Source organism: Plectropomus leopardus, chromosome 10 (genome assembly GCF_026936395.1).
Source record: "Plectropomus leopardus strain MGB_pleo_1.0 chromosome 10, ASM2693639v1, whole genome shotgun sequence".
NCBI lineage: Eukaryota > Metazoa > Chordata > Actinopteri > Perciformes > Serranidae > Plectropomus > Plectropomus leopardus.
This window is the reverse complement of record NC_142185.1, coordinates 31,018,616-31,036,772: the sequence shown is the minus strand read 5'-3', so window position 1 is coordinate 31,036,772 and position 18,157 is coordinate 31,018,616. Positions and strand designations below refer to the sequence as shown.

General features: G+C 38.3%; 1 long non-coding RNA gene across 3 annotated transcripts; it reads right to left on the bottom strand.

Moving 5' to 3' along the window:
- Positions 1 to 238: 238 nt before the first annotated feature.
- On the bottom strand, positions 239 to 17,447 carry LOC121948699 (uncharacterized). 3 transcript variants are annotated; one of them, XR_015777587.1, is made up of 7 exons: positions 17,320 to 17,447; positions 12,762 to 12,877; positions 8,194 to 8,361; positions 4,708 to 4,893; positions 3,434 to 3,682; positions 3,280 to 3,329; positions 239 to 1,759 (listed from the first exon to the last, which is right to left on the bottom strand). It is a non-coding gene; the product is annotated as an uncharacterized LOC121948699 (long non-coding RNA). The 3 variants fall into 3 exon arrangements; XR_015777586.1 differs by lacking the exons at positions 12,762 to 12,877; positions 17,320 to 17,447 and adding an exon at positions 12,008 to 12,247 and having other exon boundaries at positions 240 to 1,759; positions 3,425 to 3,682; XR_015777585.1 differs by lacking the exons at positions 12,762 to 12,877; positions 17,320 to 17,447 and adding an exon at positions 12,008 to 12,247 and having other exon boundaries at positions 241 to 1,759.
- Between the last annotated feature and the right edge of the window lie 710 nt (positions 17,448 to 18,157).

Sequence of the window (18,157 nt, the reverse complement as noted above, 5' to 3'; positions counted from 1 at the left end):
TGATGTTTTGATGATTATATTGACTCTATACCGCTTTTTACTGCAGTTTAAAGTCTTTCTGTCACAGAGATGAGAAAATACAAAGACAGCTGTTTTACTTTAACTTCCTTACTTCCCTTTCAAAACAAAAGCCCTCTGACAGCATCCTGTGGACAGAATCCCATCAGTTGCTCATACAATGCATTTTATTTTGAAATATTTACAGCACCAGGTTGTCGGCTGTGCAGGAGCTGCACATCTTCAAAAATGAGCAGAATTTGTGCTTTTAAAAATAGAAACACAGCACTCATGAACACCACATGCATGAAACACGCTGCTGCTCAACACTCCTGACGCGCTCCTGACGCGCTCCTGACGCGCTCCTGACGCGCTCCTGACGCGCTCCTGACGCGCTCCTGACGCGCTCCTGACGCGCTCCTGACGCGCTCCTGACGCGCGCTGTGTGAAACGGGACTAAGGCCCAGTTAAAGCTGGAATATTTTGTTGGAGAAAGAATGTACTTATTATTTCTCTTAGAAAAAAGTTATAGTGTTATTCAAATTGCACTAATTTTACTGCGGGATTTTTTGTTGGACTGCTAGATTTGAGGTTTGTTACTGTATAAAAGAGAAATTGTTTTGTTATTCCTCCTAAAAGTGACTTGAATTTAACATTGTTTTATCTATTTTGCTGTTGGATAGCTAAATATAGATTACACTACGTTCCTTTAACTTGAATGGAACAAGCTCTTGCATTAACTTTATTCGGGGAGACTTTAAATCAGACTGTAAAACAGATTATCAGTTCAGACCGGACTATTTTTTGTTGTGGAATAATGCCCTGCAGTGTATACTCTGTCATGATTGAAAAAATTAAAAAAATATATAAATGACAAGTTTTAAAATGTTATTTTCAGTAAATTTGTTATATTAATCAAGTTATAAAAAAAATAAATAAATAATAGTTCAATAAAAAATAATAGTTCAATAAAAAAAGAATAATCAATAAAATAATCGACAGATAAATCGATAAAAAAATAACCGTTGGGTGCAGCCCTATAATGGCAGCACATCCTGCTCCAGGCTAAGTCTGACAGAATTTAAGGTTGTTCATCGGATATATTTTACCAACTCTAAACTCTCCAAAATAAATCCTAATGTCACTGATGCTTGTAACAGATGCCACGTGTCAACAGCAAATATGACTCGTATGTTTTGGTCTTTTTCCCGCCTTTAAAGCTGCGGGACAGTAATTTTCAAACACCTCTCTGAGGCATTAAACAGTACTGACACTGTGTGCAGAAACAGCCATTTTTGGAGTTTTCCCAGGCCCTCAAATAATTAGAAAGACAACAAAAGACAGCACTGCCTTTGTCTCTGTTAGCACGTATGAGGATATTACTGCGGTGGAAGTCGCCTCTATGGCTCAAACTCCTCTCGCTTTTCTTAGATCTGGAGAAAATTTAGGATACTTTAAAGGGTCATCTGGACATTATGAGGCTGCCTGGGGCCCTGTGACCGACCATATATCCAAATTAAAGACACTCCAGGATAAATGAATCCTCCTCCAATGATGCTTATTTGTTAATACATGTAAAACATATTTTACTGGGCAGCTGGAGGCTGTTTTGCGTTACTGTCAAAGAGCTTTCGTATCGTTACAGACAAAACCAGTAAGTTAGGAAGGAAGAAAGAGTGGATAATGTCTTATTTATTATTGTTTATGTCTTTATTTTCTACAGTGGCTGCAAGAATTCTGTGTACCAGGGGTGGGGGGGTTTCTGTGGAAAAAATACAAAAAATGTTATCAATATTTACGAATTTTCATTGTACCATGCCTGAAAGATGAATAAATAAACATATCAAACAGCAATTAATAATAATTTAATTAATTAATTAATTACACAAAAGATTTGCTACATGTAAGTTGCTGTTAAACTCTAAATGGATTTGTATATTTGTATGACAATAATAAATTGGTGCTCTTTTCTTTTTAAAGGTTCGAGGCATAAATTAATTTTGATATTTAAGGGACGGAGCGTCTTAAAGGGAGAAGACGTAAAAAAAGACAATTTAACACAGGAACCTTTTACGACATGAGACTGATGTTTTTTTCACTCTTTCACACTTTTGTTTTTAAATACTGTGACTTTTTAATTCTATTTCAGACGACGTACTGTACCAGACTTTTTTACGACATTTTGGGCGACATACTATATGAACACTTTTTGGGCAATTTTGAATGACATACTACACTTTTACTTTATTTATGCTATTTTGGAGGACATATTATAATATGGCATTTTTATAGTATTTTTTTACGACATTATATACTATGATGTTTTTGTGTCATTTTATATATAAATAATTATTTTTTTTCTATATACAGCACTGACTTTTTTAACACTTTTTTCAGGATACTGTACAATGAGTTATTTCTAAATACTATATTAGAACTGTTTTGAAATGATATACTATGACTTTTACTATTTTTACTTTTACTATTTTATCGAAATAGTGTACTAAGTTTTTTTTCATGCTATGCATTGACATTTTTATATTATTTTCCTTAAATTACTATGACATGATACACTTAACATATACTATATTATGACATTTTTGGATATTTTTATGACATACTATACGATGACATTTTACATAATTTTTTTTCTTCATACTATATTAAGACATTTTTTAATAGATTTTATGGCATATTTACCATGACATTTTAATATTTTTGTCATATATACTATTGTATAACTTATTCATTTATATTTTTACAGCATACTATACTACAACATTTTTATGATATTTTTCTGCTCACTATACTAAGACATTTTTATATTTTTATGACATATTAAATCAAGGACGTTTTCATGATATATTTGTGACATATTATACTTTTTCATGTTTTATTACATTTCTACTGCATGATGTACTTTGACAATTTTATGAGATTTCTACAGGATACTATTGTGTGACGTTTTTATGGTATTTTACTGCATATTATAGTATGATTTCATGTTTTTGGGTTTTTTTTTGCATGCTATACTAATACTACTTTTTATGATATATATTTTTTGCATATTATACTTTCAACTTTTTTATCAATTTAATTATTGCATTTTTTCTCTTTTGCCTACACCAGCGCAGCGTCTCACTGTGGTCGTCCTACTTTCACACAAGGTCTTAATGCTTCTTCCACAACTTCATATAGTTTAACACTTTTTACAGACAGAATTTAACAGAAAGTTATCGTTCTAAATGTAAATTTGATTTGTAAACTGTGTGAGTGACTTACCAGCAAACATAAGACTGATCTCAAATCCACAGCGGTTGGGTGTGTTTCCCCTTTAAAAAAAACACAGGAAAGATGGAGACACATAAGTGGCTGCATAAAAAGGATAAACAGCAGGTGTTGCACTGAGTGTTTGTTTTTTTCCGACCTGTCTCACCTTCCCTCCGCAGTACGCAGCGTCATGTTCCAGGAACTGAAGAAGTGGCTCTGCGCTGATTAAAAACCTCCAACCTGCACGTCTGCCCTCCGCTGTCCCCGGCAACTCCCGTCTCTTCACCTGCCCACATCCTGCTGACAGCTGTGACCCTCTTTCATCATGTCTCATCTTCAGCTGTTTTAATCTCTCTGTTCGTTCAGCCCGGATTAAAGTGCTGAGCAGCAGGACGGAGGCATACTGCTGTCTTTTCTGTAAATGAAAGAGCTGAGGTGAGTGGAGGAGCAAATCCATCTTTTATGGACCTCCGTCTGTGACAGTCAGGGATTAGCTGGTCAAAACACAGAGGCAGACAGAGCCAGAAAACACCGGAAATTATCCGTCACCTTTGGACTGTGTTCAATTTACACTGACGAGTAAAATGTGTCGTTTTGCTTGTGAAAAAATAGGTCTGGACAGTAAACTGACATTATATCGATATTGTGTCATGAACTTGGATATCGTCCGAGATTTCAGATGTCAGAATATTTCAAACTTACGACCCAGCCCGGGATAAGAGGAAGAAAATAGACGGATAATATTGCAAATGTTGTCTTTTCCTGGTTCTATTAAAGGCTGCTTTACAGTAGAGTGATGCAACTTTCTGAACTTAACAGCTGTTTCGTTATCTGCCTTCACTTAGTCATTAACAGGCCAGAGCCGGAGCGCAGAGACTTTACGTTTACTTTCATCTGAACATACCATAGTCACACCGGGAGAAGATCTTTTCTTAAGCATAACTAAGTGTTTTTTTGTGCTTAAAAATAACCATGTTAACCCTGGGTTTCCCACACATTTGTTTATTTGTGGCGGGTCACCTCAAATAAATCAAGAAATCTGTCGCCACAAATGGACTTTTTGGATCTGGACTGCATATTAGGAGCGCTATTGGAGTTATATATATACTGTATATCACAGACATATAGATAGATAGATAGATAGATCCACATCCATGAAAGTTAGCTCATACACTACATCACTTAAGAAACATAGATATGAAACGTATAAAATGTACAATTGTAACGTGTTCTTGGTTTGCAGAAACGTACAATGCAATACATTTGGTGACAGGGCTGGTTTTCCCCAATTTCCAATATTTATGCTAAGCTAAGCAGCCTCATAATTAGCATACAGACATGAGAATGGTATCTATCTTTTCATTTAACTCCAAGCAAAACAGTAAATAATGTATTCCCCGAAACACTGACGCAGAATTCTCCGGCGTGCTCAGCTCTCACCTGGTCAAACAAACTGAGCTGATGAGGACCAAACAAAATGCTCAACGCATTCTTGGTGTGGACGCATCTGCAGAGCCGTCATGAGTCATCTCAGCTAAGCAGCCGAGTGTGACAGGGTCGCTGCGCAGCTGTTTTACATGATCATGTTTCCCATAATGCAGCGTGACCTCAGAGCAGCGCGGGCACCTGTGAGGAGGACATGACAGACACAATCACAGTGACTCATCTGCAGGTTTCTTGTACCACAGAAGGTTCACACATTCGCACAAACAAACAAATGACAAATTAGCGAAACAGCACACATGAAATGAAACGCTGGCTTCAAAAGTGCAGAGGAGGTTAAGAAAATAAGCGCCCATGTGTGGATGCAGCGAGAGTTTTCATGACTGACATGAGCTCATAGCTATTAGGTCTCAGCGCTGCCTTTGAAGCTCAGATTTAGACAGCAATGTGTGACCCCTTGATCAATCACACCGAGTCCGATCTCCAGATGATCAGAAATTAAAAACGGTCCATATTAGTAATTATTAGCAGTACACAAAACGGGAGAGGAATGAAGTGCATGTGGAAGCTGTGTGACGATGTTTGTCGACAGTGTGTTCAGTCAGGATCACGGCTGTACCCGTAAAAAGTGTGTGGACGCAGTAATGAGACGTCCGAGGGGACGCTGAGTCTTTCCACTCATTATCTCTTCTTATGCTGATATGTTGCCTGTTTTTTTAACCCCGATACTGCTGTTTAAAAGGAATCACTTTCTTTGGTTTTTGCATTTTATTTGCTGTCAAAGGTCCAATGTGGTGGTTTGTCCCCTTTAACCACTCGTAACCAGACTCCAAACATTTGTGACACCAAAGTCTGGATTGATTTAAGATGTCTGGGACTTCGATAAAATAAAAGGGAAGAAGAATACACACAGAATTTGGGAAAAAAAGCCTAAATGTCTACAGAGGCAAATACCATAAAAACCAGAGGGAAAAACTGATACACAGCACACAGCGTACAAGACGAGGCCACGTTTAGAGAACAGCCCGACCAAAAATGACTCTTTCCGGTGCATTTCTTGAAAAATCCACGTTCATATGATAACATTGTGAAAACAATTCTTATGTACATGTACCTGCAAAAACAACCGAAAATGCTGCAATATGCACGCCAGGCCAGTAGGTGGCCACGTAACTTGCTCTGTAGATGAAGACCTGCAGGGCAAGTCTTCATCTACAGAGCGGTGATTAACAACAAGACTTTTTTTGAATTTTTAAGTTTTTTAATGCTAATATTAAGCTAAATTTCCATGACTGATAGAGTCCAATGTTGCATTTGAGAATGAATGAAGGCATTTTACAGTTCTGCAGATACGATTTGTATGTTATTATGTCGTACACAAATTATAATTTTAAGTTTCTTTACATTTCATCAACACTGGTTAACATGTGTTTGGGTCAGCACACAAAAAGCATTTGGTTTTGATGAGGAAAAGATGTTTGGGCTTCAAATGGCTGTTTTTTTGGGGCAAAATTTCTGCAGAAAACTCAGCAGTGTTGTATTAAAAAATAAACCACTCCTTGTGCCACTGCAGCAGCAGCTCTGAAAAAAGGCAACCAGTGTTAAGACACTATCACTGATGGAGACACAGCGATGGGTCTCTAAAAAAATACCCACATTTGGTGATTTTTTTAAAAATTATTTTAAATGTAAAAAAAAATTAGTAAAAATTTAAAGTTCAATTTTTGACTAGCTGCAGAAAACACAGCAGTGATTTATTAACGAACAACCAATTCGTCTCCAACAGTGCGTCACTTTACAAACGTTATGATGTGATATGTATGAAACGTACAAACATTTTTGTGGTTTGCAGAAATGTACATGGCCAACATTTTTGTCCACTACAGACTCAGCACGTATCGCAAAAGTCATGACAATCTGTCCAGTACGAGAAAGAAAGTCAAAAGATCATCAACATCAGCAGGATTCATTCTGTCAGGGACGTGCATGTCTGCACAGAACTTCATGGAAATGTATACATCTGTACCAAAAAATGTCGAGCTCGTGGTAACGCTGCAGGAAAAGTCGAGAGATCACCAAATTAGAGACGTTTTTTAACCTGCTGGTGGCGTTACAGAAAAGTCAAATAATCACCAAAGTCGTCAGAATTTATCCACTAGGGACCTCAAATATTTAGCAAAAGCCAATTTAATCAATAACTGATAATTCATAAATGTCATCCTCATGATGAGCGTAGATACAAAGAGATTACTTAAGTCAGCAGGATTCATCATCTGGGGAAGCTGAAAAAAAAATGTCAGTCTAGACCAAAGTGGTGGACCAGAAAAAGGCTGGCTGCACCCCCAAGACAGAAAAAAGTAATGATGCAAAAAACAGCTCCACTATCCACCTCCGCACCTCATCAAACACGATTACGCATGGAAAATAAACAAAAACAGATGGCGTTCGAGCCGCGTCTGGAGGCAATATCTTATCACAGAAAACCATTTCAGCGAACACATGAGTTGGGAGTTGAACGGGCACTTCTGCGTGTGCGTGTGCGTGTGCGTGTGCCGTGGTCCGCTGAGTCCGTCTTAAATCACGGCTCAGATGTTTGGCAGCGGTTCAAACGGCGCATGTGCTCGCTTGATTAAAACTGAACGGCCGTCCTGGTTCGGCCTCTCTGGATAGTGTGTAGGGGGCAGGACGGGGTCAGAGCGCAGGGGGAGACATGTGACCACTAGAGGGACGAGCTGGTGCAGAGTGGCAGAAAAATCCACAATGAGAAGTCCATTATCAGAAGTAAATAGTTCAAAATGAGCTTCACCTCAACCAAGTACCACAGTTAAATCCTGCTGTCACATTTTGCACGAGTAATAATAGTCAGATCATATAATATATAATAAAACAACAGTCACTGGGGACATTTTTCTGCATTAAGAACTTTTAATTTAAATACTTTAAGTACATTTCCCTGATTATACTTTCAAACCTTTTAAAATTAAATTTAAAATTAAGTATCATTTTTAATTCTGAATTTTCACGTGTGATGGAGGATTTTTACATTGTGGTATTATTACTTTCACTAAAGTTAAGGATGTGTACACGTCCTCCCAAATATGTAGATTTTTTCACCATCATGCAGGAAACTAAGTGATTTTATACGTTTAGTACATAGTAGTACATTAATATAGTAAAGAAACCGAAGCCCTTGCGTCCTCCACTACCATTTTGGGAGACGTGCCACGTTAGTGTATCAGTGAACACGTTGACTGTGTCCACATGCAAACAAGCTCTCACTCAGGACACTCAGGTATGTTGTACCTGAACGCAGCACACACGCAGTAACAGTATCAACAGTCAGATAAGCTGCTGTACTGATATATGAAACTGCAGTACATCTGTGGTATGTTGATACCAGCTGAGACACTGAGGCACGTAAAGACATTATCCCCGGGGCCACGAAAAACCTAAGCTCCGAGGCGCAGGGTGTCTCTCTCCTACCTGACACTCAGAAACAGTCGGTTTCCATCTCGCCCTCACCCTCATCACCCTCATCATCCTCATCATCCTCCGTCATCCTCCGTCATCCTCCGTCATCCTCCGTCATCCGTGAAGTGCATGGTCTCTCCCGCCTGACGGTGAAGCCCTGAAGTGCACGCGGCATGGTGTCTGTCAAAAACATAGAAAAAAGTTCAATACAAGCATAACCTTTTGACATTTTCTGTAGTTGAAAATACACAAAAGTCGTAGTCGATCAAAAAATGCAATACAAGAGCATAGTATATAACTTTTATAGTATAATTACTTTGCTACCGGTTCAAGACTGAAATGAAGTCTGTAGATAAAAGTATGGTGAAAAGTAGAATTTCAAAGTGGAGTACATGAAAGATTTTTTTTTTTTACTTACTGCAACTTTTGAAAATTTGGTTTCAAGTACCTCGAAACTGTTCTCAAGTACAATACTTGAGTATATGCACTTGTTTAGAGTACATGGCTGTATAATTGTAGGTACAAACGTCACAGACGCTTCATAAAGCAGAGAAGAATTCGATTCTACTTTCATATCTGCAAAGTTTCTATCATAATTTCAGAACCCCTGTAATCCAGAGACTATTAAAACACATACTGTTGACGCTTCTCCGTCACAGTAAACACGGCCGGGATGAAGGAAATCCTGCAGAATTATTCATGTGCGAACTCTTCCTGCATTTGTTCAGCTATTGTTTTCCATTTTGTAAATTCATGAGGTGTTTTGTGGCTCAGGGGACGACCCGCTGATATTTCGCTGTCTTTTTCTGCACCAGCTGAGACTGGGATCGGGGACAATGGTGATGAACTGTTACAACCCATAAAGGACCGCTCCAGCAGACATTAACTTCAGCAGCTGTGTGACAGCGAGTCCTGCAGCGAGCTGATCGGCCGAGCGCCTCAGGAGCTGCTGCAGTAAATGTCAAAGTGTTACGACCTCACAGATAAACTAAAGCAGAACCTTCTTCCTGCATTAAGATCAAATGGTCTGAGGGTTCACAGACTGCTTTCACCACAGTCTCACTAACGGTCTCTAAAGTCATCATGAATAAACGGACAATATTCATCTTCAGAGCTTAATATACTTCAAACAGAGGAGGAAGTACAAACATATATTTGCTTAAAGAGACGCTGCCCATTTTATACATGAACTTCAGTTTACTCGTCACAATGATTAATACTCAGCTGAAAAATGCCGTGTAGGGGTCGACCAATAATGTTTTTTTTTGGCATATACCAATACTGATTATTAGTAGGTAATGAGACCAATAACCAATATTTGGACCCGATATACATTTACATTAAAATGAAAATCTTTCTGTCAATATTTAGAATTTGGAATATAACAAACTCAGAAGTTTGTTTGAATGCTTTTAGCAAATATTAAGTCAAAACTGAAACATTCAACATCAAATACAGTTTTTTTTAATAAAGTCAAGTAAAAAATTCAAATAAAAAATTAATAAATAAAAATAGCTCCTTCAGTTTTTACAAAGTAAAAGTTCCTCCCTTGCTGACACTTTCTTTGCACTTTTTCATCATCAACAATCATTAAAATAAAGAACCAATACAGATAATCAGCAAAATGCTGAATACTGGTACCAAATATCGCCCTGGGCAGTAATCTGTCGACCCCTAATGCATTGTTCTACCTCACCGCCTCAAATCTGTCAGTCTACAGCCTTATATTACCCCTTTAAGGCAGGAATATCCCACTATTATGCCGCCTTGCTGCTCTGTACAAGAGACACTATCTATAATATGATCAAAAAACTAATTAACAACAACAAACTATAAATTTAAACAATTTAATTGTTGTAGAAGAACATTAGGTACAAGTTACAAATGACTGTGTGATAATATTGGCAATAAACAGGATAAAGAATCGGAGCGCGCTCTCTCGCTCGTAGTTTTCATGGTGCTGACGGAGCTGTCCGTAGTGCTGACAGGGAAGGGTTAAAGCAACAGGTCATTGATAATGGCGCTTAGAGATCTAGTTTGTATCTTACTGAGCTCTAACTATTCTGTTTTATGTCTTTTGTTTTCTTGTAAAGTTGGAGATCTTCACTGCACTCACATCTAATCGCTGACGCATTTTTGCCAATTTTTGTCCTCGCTGGTTTAACGGCACTGATGTGTGCATGTGAAACAAACAAACACACAAAAACAGAGCTTCCATGTGCGCTCTCATCTCAGCCTCCTCTGCAAAAACGTGTCAGCTTTACACGCCAAAAAATATTTTGCAAATGAACTTCAGAACTATAAACTATGTGATGAGATAGAGGGTCGAACAGAGCGAGTTCACACACAAACAAGAGATTTTGCCACATTAGATTAGATTTTTCTAATTTATTTCAGAATTTCCAATTGCGAAATAACACAGCTGGCAGGTTTCACTTCAGAGTATTTTCACAAGCAGTTGTTGAAAACTGAAAAACTGGCAAAAAAAAAGTGTGTGTGTGAGGTGAGAAACTCACAAACAAAAACCTGCTCTCCCTCGTGGTTCGGTTATGAGTTCAGTGTTACGAGCAGCTGACGTGACTGAGAGAGAAACTGCTGTTGGATTTAGGCTAGTTTCAAACTTTGTGTCTGTTCTTGATATTGAACATGAACACATCAGACGCAACTGTAATGAAAACACTAACAAGAGGACACAAATCTTTCAGACGTCTTGGCTGCATGTGTGCTTCATCACCAGCGGTGGAGAGTATACAGAAAAAACGAAAACTACAGGCAGATTTCAGCATCAGAACTTCGATTTTCTTCTTTTCTGCTAAAATTGTCAATAAACATGCTAATGTAAATAAACATGCCAATGTCAGTAAACATGCTAATGTACATAAACATGCTAATGTAAATAAACATGCCAATGTCAGTAAACATGCTAATGTACATAAACATGCTAATGTAAATAAACATGCCAATGTCAGTAAACATGCTAATGTCAGTAAACATGCTAATATCAACAAACGTGCCAATGTCAGTAAACATGCTAATGTCAGTAAACATGCTAATGTCAACAAACATGCCAATGTCAACAAACATGCTAATATCAACAAACATGCCAATGTCAATAAACATGCTAATGTCAACAAACATGCCAATGTCAATAAACATGCCAATGTCAGTAAACATGCTAATGTACATAAACATGCTAATGTCAATAAACATGCTAATGTAAATAAACATGCTAATGTCAATAAACATGCTACTGTCAGTAAACATGCTAATGTCAATAAACATGCTAATGTCAGCAAACATGCCAATATCAATAAATATGCCAGTGTCAACAAACATGCTAATGTCAATAAACATGTCAATGTCAACAAACATGCTAATGTCAATAAATATGCCAATGCCAATAAACATGCTAATGTCAGTGTTTTGTCAGTGGTAAGAAACTTACTTTTAATAATTCACATATTATATTTCACATATAAAGTGTAATGTGCTATTAATGTTAACTGCTGTCCATGTATAGTGACCCATATTAAATGTAAAAATATATAAAAACATAAATAAACAGGAAACAGCTTATAGCATTTAGCATTAAAACGCGCCCCATCGTCTTTGTAGCTGTTACGTTAATCCCACTTTAAGACCTCAAAGCTAACCAACACCGATGCGGAAAACTGCTCCCAAACTCGGAAACTAGGACGTACCCACATAACGCAGCATATTCAGTTAGTCACAGCGGCCAAAGTGTCCGGACAAACCGTGTTAGCTGAAGCTAGCTAAACTCTGAAGGCAGTGTTTCGGTCATTATTCGGTTAAATGACGGTCTTACCTGGTGACTGTGAGCAGTTGTTTAGCGGGATCTTTTCTCCGGGACAAACACGGTGAGGAGAAGAAACGCGACGACAGACGGACGTAACCGCGTTTCTCGGTGTAGCTCTTCCTCTCTGGTAGACACAAAGCGCTTAAAAATCGTTTTTGATGCTAAAATCCAACGTTTTTTAGCATTTTGTTTGCGTTTCACATCGAGTTGCGGGTTGATTCTGGCGCCATTTTCTTCGATGGGCGTGGCCTTCTAGCGGGGGCGCGCGCGCTCCGTCACGTTTTACATCACCTGTTTGTGGGCGGGGCCTCTCAGAATATAATCAAAATGAGGTTTTTGTCAATGTGTTTTCCACTAAAAAGTGAAGTGAGAACAGAGAATAACACTTAGTCACGCCAGTGACACTGCAAAATAAAAAAAAAACACAGCTTCCATAAAGTTACACCTAAAAACAGCTGTGGTGAACAAGATGGTGAAAGTTTCAAAGAGGCTCTGAATAGTCTGGATATTCAGTGTCCTTATATATTTTTTAAACAATATTTTCATTGAAATTTTAAGTGCATATCAAAACATGTTCGTCAATGTACAAAAATATATCCCCTAATACAGTCACATAAGAATAACAGGAGGGTTAAAACAACCTCTTGTCCTGGTTGTGCAGTATACATTTTATATATATATATATATATATATATATATATATATATATATATATATACATACATACATACATACATATAAGCTGTAGGTTTAAAGGCTTTACCTTATTTGACCTGTTCTTTAGTGTGCAGTCCTGGCAGCGTGTAAGTGACGTGCCACTTGACAGAGTGCACAGAAAAAGGCCCGTTTTCTTGTTGGTCTGGACGGGGATCAAACACACTGAAAGCAGAGGGATATAATGGGAACAGCATGTCAGCGTACAGTAACAGTACAGAAACAAACTCTCGGCCAACAAATGTTCACAGAGTTTGAGGGAGACGGACAGTCAGAGGGATTGTGAGGTTGTTCAGCGTTTACAGCCAAACACACTCTGCACTCTGCTGCAACACACATGTTATGTCACATAAATCTGGTGGTGGGATCTCAACATGCAGGCACGCCTATCCAATAATGGTTGGCGCAGGATCTGTGGGGCTGCTGCTGTAGGTTTTATATAGATTGATGAGTGGAAGGTAGTGTGTGTGTGTGTGTGTGTGTGTGTGTGTGTGCGCTGAAGGGGTTTATTGCAAATCTTTCTGGGAAACAAGCCACCAGTGCGTGGAAAGGTACACGAAAACAAGCTGAATCCTGTCTCACTCATTTTTTTCTCTCTCTGTTTCAGCCACAGGTCTGTCCCCTCTCGTTCGCCGTCCACACACCACCCATCACCTGTTTCTCGGGACCTTGACGTCCTCCTATATATGGCACTCCTCTGGGGTCCTGCACAGCAGGAGGAGTGGCTGTTGATGTTTGCGCAGCTTGCTTGATTCCTGAGAAGCGTGGAGAGTTTACACGAGCTGCTTGACTTCTCACACTTTTTTCTTTTTTTTTTTTAATGTTCATTTGTTTCCTTTGCAGGTCAAAGTCCAGGCAGTCAAACACATGGAGAGGAAGTTTGGAGAGTTTAATGGACCCTCAGGCTGTGATGGATAGCTCTTAGTTGGAGCTGATTTTTAACCTTTGTGCATTTTGTGCAAGCTGATCTCAGTGTGTTCATGCAATTGAACGCAGATTGTTTTAAAGGTGTTAAATTTCAAGAAATTCTATCATTTGTTTCTTCTCTTTGTACAGTAAACGCATTTTTCCATCAGCGGTAAATCGCACTATGAATTTATCTTGAGGAAAGATTTTTTATTTTTATTTTTTATTTATTTATTTTTTTGGACACGCTTTCTTGTCCTTTTGGTTTGAGGCCGTTTTTTGTGATTTGGGAGAGCCGGGTGCTTGGTTACAATTAAGGGAAATCTTAATACTACAGCATAAAGTGATGATTTTAGTCAATGTATGCGCTCAGCTTTGTGGCAATAGTTTGGGGAAGATCTTCTCTGCCCTGTGTGGGCTGTTGTAGCAGCATAGTAATGCTCATGATTTGGGAATGAGACCCATACATGGGGCCGATTGGTTGCAATGTTTGAGTGTCCACATATTTTTGGTAATGCAGTGTAACGGTATTAATGCAGCTTTGTAAAGAACATAATAGCTTAAGTTTTGAGTATGTCTTTATGATTCAACTTTTTATAGGAGCACTCAGTCCGGCGCCAGAATAAACGTTGCCATTGTCATTTCTGCAAAACCAGGAATACGTTACATTTTCAGCATTTCATACCTATGAGATTAACATTTCTAAAGTGTCGTAGAATATGAATTAACTTTGTCATTGGTAGCTGGAGGGCATGGTCCAATGGCGTGTCCCCTAGTCGAAATGCCTGCCAGGCTGCTCTGTTCGAGACCAGCAACACTGGTTGTGTTTAACCCATCGCTCTTTTACCACTAAGGATAGAGTGACGAAAACGAATGTTTTTTACTGAACCATCTGACTGTTTCCAGATAGGCGTGTGCCCCTAAAAGCGGGAATTTCAAGCCAAAACAAGTCTTTTCCGAACCATAATCAAATGTTTTTTTTGTCTTTAGCCTCCCTAACCACACATTAACCACAGCGTTATTGAAATGCAAAATGTAACCATTACATCATAACGTACAACGTTACTCACAGTGGCAGAAACATACAATAACAACATTTAGTCTGGCAGTTGGGGTGGAGCAGCGACAACAGACATTTGTCTTATTAAAAAGGTTAAACCTCAATCTCTAAATTAAGCTTTGTCAGGGCACTGCTGAGAATTTTTATATGGCAGACACCAAAAGCAGGTTTGTGTTTGTTGATTTGTCATGTCCTTTGGGAAGAGGCCTTTAAAAAAATGTAACACTTAAGCTTAATTTCTGCACACAATCGAAGTTTTGGGGATCTGATGCTCTTGTCTTTGCAGCATTAGACAGGTGACTTAAATTAAGATAAGTGCAACAACAAAAGGGTAAAACACTCAAAAAACAACTTTGTTTATCTTAAATCAGGGCTTGATATTAACTTTTCAAACTCTACATTTGAGTCGACTGCTCCTACTCTCTACTAGCAAAAATGGGTTTTCTTGAAATAAATCAAGAACGTGAACTTGCACAAAAAAATCATTTGGCGTTTTGGCTCTGACCTCCCATGCGGCATACAGTTAAAGCTACATTTGCTTACTTTAAAAAAGAAACCGTTTTGTCATATGTGCTGAAATTGTCGCAATATTCCCACAATAGTACATGACACAGGTGTACTACTACTACTACTACTACACAGTCTGAAAAAAACATTTTCTTCCTCATAGTAGTGTTTCTGATGGCATTTACAGGAATCTGCTCACCAAAAACAACCAACGCAGCAGTCTTTACTATTAACATTGTGCCCTTAAATAACAATACTTGGTGAATTTTTTTTTTTTTTTTTAAATACAGCCATTTCATTGGGTAAGATATTTATTTTTGAACTAAAAGAAAAACAATGTTTGACTTATTTTCTCTCTTTTTATTGAAACATTATTTTAAGTTGGAGGGCATTAGACAGGGAACAGTTATGGACTAAGAAAGACTATGGAATACATGAAGGTCATGTTTCATAGACTTATGATCATCATAAGTGTGTTTTTGTTCGTTAGTAATAGTCACAAATCCAATGTTGTTTTACACTTGTTCTTGCATCACTGTGTGTTGGTTTGATGTAGCTCAGGGTCTCACAGCTGTAAAGAGTTAAAAACGCAGAAGTCTGCTGCCTGTGTCAGCAGTACAGAAACATAAAGAAGAGAAAGAAAAAAAAGAAGTCTTTAAAGCAGCCGCCAATCATGTCAGTCAAACTGTCAAACTGTGCACCGCTGATCCAACATGAATCAAGACTCTGTTATTGCATTGCCAATTTCTTGTAAAATGAGAGTTTGGGATCCTGCCGCCATAAGAAAAAAATGTTGTTTTTTTTTGTCAGCCCCGGTGGATCATAGAAAATACCACTAAAGGCACTATATGAGGTGGCAGAGGAACATGACTATTTTCACAGATTTCCTGTCTCACGTATTACTTATTTTAATCCTTCTGCCATCAGACTTTTAAATTCGGCTGACAGCAGTAATTGATGGTCATATGGGCCAGTATGGTAAACCCTGGGGAACAGCATGGTTTAAATACAGTTGTCTGAATCTGTGTCAATATAGTGACAGTTTTAGCAAATAAGACATTTTTTCAAAATAAAGTTGCCAGCTGTAGCTGTAAGTCATCGTTAAGAGGAAGTCAGACTCCTCTGTGGGTCGGGAGTCCACAGGCGGATGCTGGTGGAGCGCTGAGGCTGATCAGAGCTAAGCCAGCAGCAGCAGCAATGGTTGTGGAAATATTCACAGAGCTGTGAAGCAGCAGCAGCATTTGCAGAGCAGAGGGAGAGCTGGGCATGCGGACAGCTCGGAGTACAGACGTCCAAACCGTGACGGTGTTTTGAATATGTGTTTCAGACGGTGGGGCCTGTCATGCATGACTGTAGCAGTGAAACTTCACTTCAGTATCTAAACTATCTCATTTAACTTATACAAATTAGGAAAAATAATTCCATATTATACAGACAGAAGGTCAAATGGGTCTCTGAGTGGCAGGAAATCACTGTAAAAGTAGTGCAGAGTAAATGCAGTTTGTTGTTAACGGGTCACAGTAGGGCTATTTAAAGGATTCTTGCCTATGAGGAGTGAAACTCGACATGATGTAAAGGTTATGAGATGAGCTTGAGAGGAGAGCCTGAGACAAGAATTTTATATATATAATTTTGGACACCTTATCATCAGTTAAATGTTTGTGACATGATGCATCAATTTGATTTATGAATAAACCAAATGCTCGTGCTGCACTACACGGTGTCATAATAACATTTTTTTACTGCTTATTTATTTTTTGCTGCAATTTACATGCAATGTGATTAACGAAATTACTCACAGATGGATGACAAATTAAAGGAAAAACCTGAATAAATAATGTTGGTTTGTCCTGTGTGTTGTGTGTTCTTTGCTGACCCAACATTTCAAATATCAATAGATTAATGTCCGCATGTGAGGTTACTGACTGATGGAGAACATGTTGTTGATGTCATAACAAGAAGAAGAAGCCCAGTGAAGATGAATCATCAGATGACTTTTGATTGTTGAAAGATTAAAGCTCTGAAGGGTGTCAGTGGACGTCTTGGATGTCTGGCTCGGGCAGTGGTGGAGGAAGTATTCAGTTTAAAGAACTCTATAATGAATTAAAGCCATGCGGGGCGCTCAGTAGCTCACCTGGTGGAGTGGCCGCCCCATGCACCACGCACAGAGGTTGTGTCCATGCTGCAGCGTCTGCTGGTTCGATTCCAACCCTTTGGTGCGTGTCGTCTGCTCTCTCTCTACATTTCATGCTTAAGCTGTCCTATAAACAATAAGAGCAATAAATAAATAAATAAATAAAGATTAAAGTTAGAGCATACAAAATATGCTTAAAGTACCAAAGCTAAGAGCATACAAATGCAGAATGATCCATTTCAGATTTACATATTATACTGCTGAATTTTTAGAGGCCTGTTGATGGTTTTTTGCAGCTGGTGAAGTTGGGAATAATTTTAATTACTTTATATATACTTCTGCATATCTTCAAGCTCGGGTAGGGAAACATCAGTGGGCAAAAATATGATCATCATCAAAAAAATGATCATACTGTTTCTAAGTGAACTGAGAGAAAAGTAGACTTCTACACCTCCTCTTGGCTCTGTTTTTAGGCTTTAGAAAATCTAACCTGTGACAGGAGGGCATTCCTGTTGGCAACCTGAAATCCAAGAAACATCCCAAAATCCTGGATATGTCTTAAAATCTGAGAACTGTCCTAAAATTTGAGACATATACTAAAATCCGAGAGACGTCCTCAAACTCTAAAAATGTCCTAAAATCCTAGAAACATAATCCTAGAAATGTTCTGGAATCCCAGAAACATCCCAAAATCCAAGAAATGTCTTAAAATCTGGGAAATGTCTTAAAATCTGGGAAATGTCCTCAAACCCAAAAATGTTCTGAAATCTGATAAATGTCTTAAAATCTGAGAAATGTCCTAAAAGTTGAGAAATGTCCTTAAATCCGGGAAATGTCC